The sequence below is a fragment of the Hirundo rustica genome, chromosome Z (assembly GCF_015227805.2).
Source record: "Hirundo rustica isolate bHirRus1 chromosome Z, bHirRus1.pri.v3, whole genome shotgun sequence".
NCBI lineage: Eukaryota > Metazoa > Chordata > Aves > Passeriformes > Hirundinidae > Hirundo > Hirundo rustica.
In genome coordinates this window covers 77,908,378-77,917,744 of record NC_053488.1, presented here as the reverse complement: position 1 = coordinate 77,917,744, position 9,367 = coordinate 77,908,378, and the positions used below count along the sequence as shown (strand labels likewise).

General features: G+C 43.6%; 1 long non-coding RNA gene across 1 annotated transcript; it reads right to left on the bottom strand.

Annotated features, from left to right (window-relative positions):
- Positions 1 to 1,233: 1,233 nt before the first annotated feature.
- Positions 1,234 to 4,455, bottom strand: LOC120765080 (uncharacterized). The gene is made up of 3 exons (XR_005704371.1): positions 4,336 to 4,455; positions 1,660 to 1,805; positions 1,234 to 1,401 (listed from the first exon to the last, which is right to left on the bottom strand). It is a non-coding gene; the product is annotated as an uncharacterized LOC120765080 (long non-coding RNA).
- Positions 4,456 to 9,367: the final 4,912 nt, after the last annotated feature.

Here is a 9,367-nt window from a genome sequence, read left to right as displayed (position 1 = left end):
AATTTTTCTACATATTCCATCATCAAAGCTGAAAATATTGAATAATACTGGACCTAGGACAGTCCTCTGAGGTATCTTATTTGATATATTTTCCCAGTCTGAGAACAAACCATTGATAACTGCTTTACTGATAGGGCAAATTTTTCAGGTTTGCACCCATCACATGATAACTTCATCTAAACCATATTTATCCTGTTTATTTATAAAAATGTAATGTGGATATGTGTCAAAAGCCTCATCAAGTCAAGATCTATCACATCTGCTTCTTTCTCCTTATCCACTGGGCCAGTTACTCTGTCAAAGAAGGAAATGAGATTGCTTTGATGTGATTTGTTCTTGACAAACCCATGCAGGCTGTTTCTTATCATCGTATTTTCCTCTAGGTGTTTACAAATTGATTGTTCAATAATTTGTTCCTGCATTTTTCTAGTATCAAAGCCAGGCTGATTCCCTGGGTCTTCCTATTTCCCCTTTTCAAAGACAGGTTCTGTGTTTTCCTTTCTCCCATCCGCCGGGACCTCACTCATCCTCTACAAGCTCTCAGAGATAATTGCTAAATAGTTCAGAGATCAGCTCCGCTAGTACCTGCAGTACATCAGGATGAATTTCACAAGGCCCTGCTGACTTGCATATATCTAACTTATCTGAATATTCTTTAACCTCTGCACATTTCCCCCGCATATTTAACAACTTGCTGCCCAGAGTGTGTTTCACACTTTTAGCACTCAGAGGCAGCAATCCTAAAAAGGTAGGTTTGATTTATTTTGGCTGGCAGTCATTTTCATTCCATAATGTCAATAAAGAAGTGTGGCTATATTCACTAAATGGGTAGGAAAGCTGGTGTTTCAAAATGTGACTGCTGCTCTGCCTCTGGAGACTAATCACTCTGCAGACAGGGAAGTCCAGTGAGATTTTAACACCCTCTCATGGCCCCAGAGGTCCTTGTTCTGGTCAGGTCCAGGGCAGGTCCAGTTGCACCAGCTCAGAAAACCAGCGGCTGCGTTTTTATGCCATCCGAGTGACATCCAGACACCAGCCATTCCCCCATCTATTTTTCCCAAACCTGGAAGTATTTACAAAACATGACATCCATTTATACAATCAAGCTTCATACAAAATGCAGCAAGGGCATCCAGCATGAGATAAAACAAAGGTATATTGATCTATGATTATACCTGCTTGCTCAAATAAGGTTTCTTGAAGCTAGATTTAGCTACAGGTTGATCCTTAGCTATTGTCCTTCTGTTTCAGCAGCTCTCTTCTTGTTTATGAAGCAGTCCTTACCTCTGTCTCTCAAATTCACACTTGGCATGCCTGCTGTACTTGCAATTAGGACAGGAGAAGCCCATTGTTCATGTTTTCCCCTCTGTCTTTTCTACAGAAGTATTTCTCACTGGGGACCTAAAAGACAAAACATTAGTTTGGTTTTTCTTTTCCCTAAATAGCTTTTTGGTTTTTTATTATGTTATCCTGGTGGTTTTAATTTCTTACTGCCTACTTTGATGTTGCAACATAAGGACAGCCAAAGATGAAGTTCTAACCCTAAGGCCTTGAAACAAAAGATACGGCATCTTCCCTCTGTCCCTCAGAAACAAAATGGTTTAGCTGAAAGAAATCCACAGCAAAGGAGGGTGTGAGGAAACCTTTATATTTCCTCACCTGTCGATTAAGACAGAGGATGCATCCTGGATGCTGGAATGGCCTTTCTGCTAGGCAGGAGTCCATCTCTCAGACTGCAGAATTATTCTCACTTCAGTCCCGTGGTGAACTTCATGGCAGCCAATGCTGTGTATGCCTGAAGGAGCCTTGGGGAACCCACCAGGAAGCCACATGAGCACAAGATTACCAAAAGACTGGCAGCAGCAAAAAAGGGAACTCTGAGCAACCACATTTCACAAGCGTGCAAGCATGTCATCTGTAATTAAAGTGGGGATTCCTTTTAAAATACAATTCTCCCACTGCTTCTATACTTGAGGAAAACAGCACCAAGTTAAAGGCTTGTTAGTGGAAAATATTATAAGCTACTTTGTTTCAAGAGATAAATTTTGGAGAAGAAAAACTCTCAGAGGAAAAGAAATGTGGAAATAAGCAGTGGTGCCATAGCAAGCTCTGTCTGTACTTCAGGCAGCAGTGCAGTGAGTCAGCCTGGACCTCAGGCAGGCTCCAGCCCACCCCACACCAGGGCTAGCATGAGCAGAATAATCAAGGATAGGGATTCCATGGCATCTCTGAGCAACCTGTTCCTGTTTCAGGCCACCATCCAAATGACCAAATGTGCATTTTTTGCCTCAAAGCTGCATCCCCTTTACAAGCTGTGTGCCCATACCCTGTCAGCCTGAGCCTCCCAGGAGAGCCCAGCTGCTGGTACACCTTGCCCATGCATCTTTCTCTACATCCATCCTGTCCCACCCATAGCACAGGGGTTTGCTTTTTTCTTTGTCCAGCTTTCTGAGGTTACCATCAGTCAATGTGCTCAGCTGTCACCTACTACAGGTCAACTACAACTTCTGCACTGGGACCAGCCAGCAACAATCCTGCAGAGAGACAGGAATGCAATATGAGAGACCAATATCCCACAAAAATAAAAAAGAAGGTGGAAAAAAGGGCAGTATCAGAGGGAAAATGCTGCAAGATGATACAGAGACACACCAAGACCTTGAACACGACATAAAACTGCCAAAATTTCAGTCTTGCCAGTCCCTGGCCTGATACCACCAGTGCTGCAGAGAGTTACAAGAGATTTTAGAGGAACCTAAAAATCTCTTGGCAGGGAAAAAACAACTTTAATGGCATTAAATGCTCTTCTCATCCCCACAATGATCCCAGTCTAGGATGGATCTAGGATTTACAAATAAGAATCCCTGGAGTGGCATCCTCCAAGACTTAATAGTGCTGTAGCAGAAAACAGTTCTTTTTTCTTAGCTGTAAGACATTTCTTCCCTAGAAGGTAATAAACCCCAAAAATCTTAATTGCAGTCAAATATCACAGACATAAACCAACAATAAGCTCCAAAGATGCTTTTGCATGAGGGAAAATGGGGTGGGGAAGATTTAAAAAAGAACATTCATATCTAGACCTGTATTTAAGGTTCCTTTCCATTTACCAGGAGTGAAGCTTGGAAGCCAAGCTGCAGTCCAGGCCAAGTATAACTCCAACAGGATTGAGAATGGTTGAAAATAAAGAAATTATGTTCAAATCCAGTACATGTTAGTGATAAATATAATGATTCATGCACTCCAGAAGCAGAGAGAGCAAGCTTATTACATGGCACAGAAAAAATAACAACAACCACCAGCACAATTGAACCAAAATACATTAATATATTCTGCCATAAAAGCAGACAACCTGCTTTCTATCATTAGTAGCAAAAAGAGACTTCCACTAACACCTGTTATATAAAAGCACAATCAATTCACAGTGCTTAAAATCATTCTATCTTCTTTCTGTGACCAGAGAATGCTCAAAGTATTCTGAAGCACTGGGACTGTAGGCCCTAATGAGGTATCTCTGGCCTTTACTTACAAGTGTGTGCACCTCACCTTCCTCTCTGTAACTCCTAATGCACTCTGAGAAGGTAAAGTTTACAGAAAACCTAAAAATATTCAATAGATGCTCTGCAGCTCTTCTCATTTACCTGCTCAGGTGTGAGACTCATGCAGGTCTTCCCCCTGCTTATGCAGGAGGCATTTTCATCTAATTCACCAGAGCTCTGATAAATTCTCATTCATCTGTTGTACTCTGGCCTCTGGGCTGGCAAATTTTGTAGCTTACTGAACAGCTGCATTTTATTCAGGGAGAACAACCAAAACCTACTAATTTTTTTTTCTACATGTGTTCTATTCTCCAAGATGCACATCAAGGTATAATTTTCAGCACATTACTTAGTCATGGTCTGGAAACCTGACCATGAACAGTAGGCAGTATGGACCAGAGGTAACGTCTTAGTTGCTATCTACCTCTGAGGGAATGACTGCCTCAGTAAGAGAGAACTAAAGATTATGAACGTGCATTTCACATAGAAACTCACACAAGTAATAGGAGTACTAGTAATGACTCATATGAGTAATACAAAATACTAAATATCCAAGCTTATTCCAGACTTTGAATTCAAATAATAAAACATGTCCAAAACAATAATAAAATGATTGAGGGTCTGGCTGGAGAACCAAATTCATTTCTACCTCCAGCACCTCTGATACTGACAAGGTGCATGTCTTTCTTTTGTCAGGGGGAAAGCAAGCTTGGCAGGCCAGCTGGGGACATGACCTTTACAAAAATGAGAAGTTAGAAAGAATGGCTGCTTCCTGTGTTTATGAAGAAAGGTTGCCCCTTACCGAGGATGTCAGACGCTGGGCTTTTCTCCCTCTCTTCCTTCAGGATTTTAGCACTCTTCAAGCTCATTTCTTTGTTCTATCAACATAGCAGGTGGTCTGTGTTGGGCATCCAGTCAAATAAATTTATGAACCATCTGAAAAAGCACACCAGGGCTCAAGTAGAGCCTGTGTTATTTGTTTGGGTTATTTTTAAGGGTATAGACTGTGGTCAGATCCCCAGATGATGTAACCCAGCCCTGCTTTACTGGCTCTAATACCACCAGGCTGCTTCAAATCAGGTCCTCACTGCTGAAACTTGGCTGCTGGATAAACACTGGGAGAAGATATGACCTACCCATTACCTTGTGTGTATTAAATGATAACCACCTTTTTTCCCCTCCAGGAGAAGGAAAAGACAGGGCTGCTTTCCCAGGGTGTCACCACAAACAAGATCCTGATGAAACTTCTAGAAATGTTCTCTGAACCACAGTGGGACAGGATTTGAAACAGAGAAGAGCAGAAAGCACTGACTTACATCTATGAAACACAGGCTTTCACCTGTGCACTCAGCTGTTCTGAGGATGTGCAAAGGGCATGCTGTGTTTGCAGACACTTTTAACTGACATGTTTACAAGCTGGCTTGCAAACACTCCTTCTGAGAACTGAAGCTAGCAAAGGGAAATAAAATTAGAAAATAATTAAACCTATTTTTGATGTTTTCCTTTCATCTCAGCCCCTCTTGTGCTTCTTCATACATTGTTCATGCTGAGGTGATAAGTACACACAGAAGCATGGAGATAGAGATGCACATCTGTGTGAGCTAGATAAGATATAGCTATATGTAGTTTTCCCCACAAGACTAGACAACCGCCGATGGCAAAAGAAGAGTCTGCTCTCTAGCACCGGGTTGGGTATTACAGCTTTTATTCTTAAGACCTGCTCCAGTTGCCGGAGAACTTTCCCGGTGACTCGCGGACGCCAGAGAGCCCTGGCCCCTCCCCCGCTGGGGCTTTTTCCCCCAGGGGCAGGGCCCAGAGGCACCACCCAATCAATGATAACTGGGAGGGAACAGGATTAGGTTACATCTCAGTGAGGGGGATGGGAGGACAGATAGAAAAAACATTACAAATCCAATGAAATATAAACCAAATTAATGCATTACAACATTTCCCCTTTTCTTATTAAATTAAGAAGGTTGAAGGTTCGGTTCATGGGAGATGCTCAGAGTTCGAACCTTGAGTACCTTAAAAGTTGCAAAAGAAAAATGACCTTTAGCGCAAACTGTTTAGAAAGACACTGTCAAGGAATAATGATAATTAGAAGGAGAAGGTTTGGCGCATTCTCCTCCTCCAGGCAGCACTGGCCACTTGTGGGCCCTCTGCAGGGGGTTTTGCAGTTTTAGGGATGAAAGGTTTCACCTACTCAGCTGGCACCCACTTGAGATCTGGGGGAGTGGACACATAGGTGTACCCACAACCCCAGGTGACCTGATCATGAGGACTTTTTGTTTCTCTGGTCGCTGGATCCTTTATTATCATATCTGGTGACTTTTGCTGAAAGGCAGAACTGGTTAAAGCAGGATTATTTAGTTTACATTTACATTTTCTAGTTTCTTTGAAAAATTCCCTTTGGACCTTTGAGACCCCCCGCCCCCATTGTCCCGAAAGTCCAGAAATGGCTTCTTTAAAGGGCATTGAGATACCCAATGTCCAGCCTGATCGCACAGGAGACACCTTGTTCCTCTCTTAAGCTGTGGCTGTGGCACAGGCACAGGAAGCATGGTGTCTGCAGCAGCAGCTTTTTGTGGCGGCTTGACTCTGGAATTCTGGTTTTGATGAGCTTTTATGAAGGGAATCTTCCTGGCACACACCTGGAGCATGTCATGTAAAGTTGGAGCCGGTTCTATAGACAGGCTGAGGATAGCTGCCTTGCACCGTTCGTTTGCATTGGCCAGAGCCATCTCCTCCAGGACCTGTTCCTGGGCTCCTTCATTCTTAACCCGTAACTCGATAGCTCGGGTTAACCGCTGCACAAATGTTACTAAAGATTCTGATGGAAGCTGCTTTATTTTACCATAAGGTTGGAAAGACTCATCAGGCTGGGTTGCTAATTGAATTGGCAGATTCTTATTACCAACAGCCGTTTCAGGATTTTGCCAAAGCTCCGGAAGCAAATCTTTTTGGAGGTCAAAGGGAACTGTAGTATTTCTTGCTAAATTTGTTTTTAAACAGTTGCAAAAGTGTTCTCTTTCATATCCAAATTTGGCCTGAGCTTTGCATAAACCCTAAATCGCTTGTTGGGGGAAGGGGTCCCAATTACTGTGGACAGCACCCCCTCTTTTTGACTGTTGATATGTGACAAGGGTGGCAGAAAAACTGGGATCACTTCCTGATTCCAGGTTCCCAGCTCACCCCCTCCCTCCGGGACTGTGGGCGGGGAAACCGTGGGAACCAGGGGCAGGGAGGGGCTGGAGGCTTGAGTCACATGGGGAGGAGCTGGAGAGCAAAGGTTTGAGGGTAGGGGGCAGAGTCAGAGGAGAGGGCAGTGCCAGGGGCAGCACTGAAGGGAAGGAGGGGTCTGGGGAGAAGAAGGGATTACGGGAAGGAGGGACAGACAAAGGGAGAGACCCCTCATGGCTCGGGAGCACATGGCTTCGGCCACTTTGGGCAAAGGAATCCCCTCCATCTTGTGACCCCCCCCCCCACCTGGGGACCACCGAGATGGGAGGTTTGAGCACTTGGACTGCCTGCAAAGTTACAAGCTGGGGAAAATTCACAAAGAACTGGCCTTTTTTCCTTTTTATTTTGCTTTTGCAATGCAAACTTAATTTTTAAGCTATAAAAAGCAAAATTTGCATCTTCTTTATTATTATAGGAGCCAGATTCAACTATTGTTTTTGTTATAGCCTCCCAAAATTCTGGGGGGCTTATTTGCTCTAATGGTAAGTGTGGAAACGGAGAAAACAACCACAGAGTTAATCTTTTCAGCTGTTTCTTTGAATAATGGGTCACGTCATTATTCAAGGTATATAAAATGTAATAATAGACTCTTCTGTGAGGAACAGACAGCCTTGCACCCATTTTTGGCTCAGATTTTGAGTTTCTACGTCCTCTCTATAAAGACTGAGAAATTGAAAGGAAGAAAAAGAGAAAAAAAACCCCTCACTGGAGAGAAAAAAAGCCAAGAGGGGAAACAGTTTCCTTTTCCACCCCCCAGGTTGATAAAAGCACTTTGAAGGTGTTTACTCTGAAAGCAAAACCTTCCCCGATAGAGGAAAAACCCCTTTTCGCTGAGAAATCCCACCTCTGAAAAAGATTTTCCCTTAGAAAACCGAAAGTAATACTCACCAAAAATTCCAGCGTTCCTTTCCTTTCTTTCCCAGCTACTCATTTTGCCTGAGACTGACCCTTCTTGGTGCAAAAAGAGCTTCTAGTTTCAGTCTCCAGGATTAGTTTTCCATGAACACATGGTTTCTCTCTGGAGCTGCTTGCCGGTCGTTAGGGCTTCTTCACAGCACTCCAACGGGATTTTTGAGTCCAAGGGAGAAAACTGCAGCTCTGGCCTGTAGAATCCTGTGTTTCGGAGACTCCACAGCAAATGCCAAGCCTGACGGGTCTGTCTCTGCATGGGTGGGCTATGTTTCGTGACTCACGTACCTGTGTGAGATTCCTCGGCCACGTGCTCCCCACGTGGTTCTTCCAGCTTTTTGGGAACCTTTTGTGGCTTCAAGTCCCACGTTAAGGCGCCAGTTGTAGCTTCCCCCATGAGACTAGACAGCCACCGATGGCAAAAGAAGAGTCTGCTCTCTAGCATCAGGTTGGGTATAACAGCTTTTATTCTCACGTCCTGCCCTGCCTTAGCTGGAGACCTTTCCCAATGGCTCGCAGCTGCCAGAGAGCCCTGTCCCCTCCCCAGTCGGGGCTGTTTCCCCAGAGGGCAGGGCCCAGAGGCACCACCCAATCAATGATAACTGGGAGGGAACAGGATTAGGTTACATCTCAGTGAGGGGCACGGGCACTGCTGGGCAAGGACAGCTAGGAAAAAACATTACAGATCTGATGAAATATCAACCCAATTAATGCATTACAACAGATATAAATATAGATTATATAGATAATATAGAAATAGAAATAGATATAGATATATAGATATTGATAGATGTGCGCCTTTGTATCCCATTGCATTTTCCACATATGTACCAACAACACCACCTGTGTCCTTCTCTGACACCAGCTCAGGTGGTTACATCCTGTCTTGCTAATGACCTCCCCAGAGTTTCTCCTGCATGCAGGTTTTCTTTCTTACCTCTCTGTCCTAAACAGTTTCCTTTCTTTTGATGCAAAGCTAGTGGCTGAAACACATTGTTTGAGTGCTGCCAACATAAAGCTCAGTTTGTGCCTCCCAGTCCCACTGCAGCTTTAAGGAAATTCCTGAGTAAAGTGATTGATTTGTAAAGACAGACCACCAAATTCACATTTGGTTCAGGTGTAAAGCCCTCCATGTTTGCACCTAGAAGAATTAATCCTTGGAGGAAATGAGGGCACATTTCTTATGTGATTTCTTCACTGTGTGAGTAGACAACACCCAGTCACACCAGTTTTACACTGTAGAGATCATATTAGCACCTGAGGATTATCTTTAGACACCTTTAAAATATGATTCATTTCAACTTAGAACATTGTTTCCTCTTGCAGGTAGTTTCATCTGCTGCCACTGACTCCCTGGCATGAGTCCATCCTAGCCAGTTCTGGTATGAGAAAGCCTGCTCAACAGGCTTTGCACAACTTCATGGTTGATAAAAAAAGAAGTAAGTGTTTGGCTACTCATAGCAATTTCTATGGCTCTGGAGTTCTTGACATGGTGGGGCTGATTGGTCAGTCACATCCCTGCCCTGCTTCAAGGCACAGTGAGTGCAACCTCCTTTCATGCAATAATTGGGAATGATGTCAAGTTTGAATGATTTCACATGAGCTTCAGAAAGCAAATCTTTTTCTATTTACTTAAACACACAGTGCCTGGTGGAGAGCTCTTGTTTGGCAAAGAGAAATGTTAC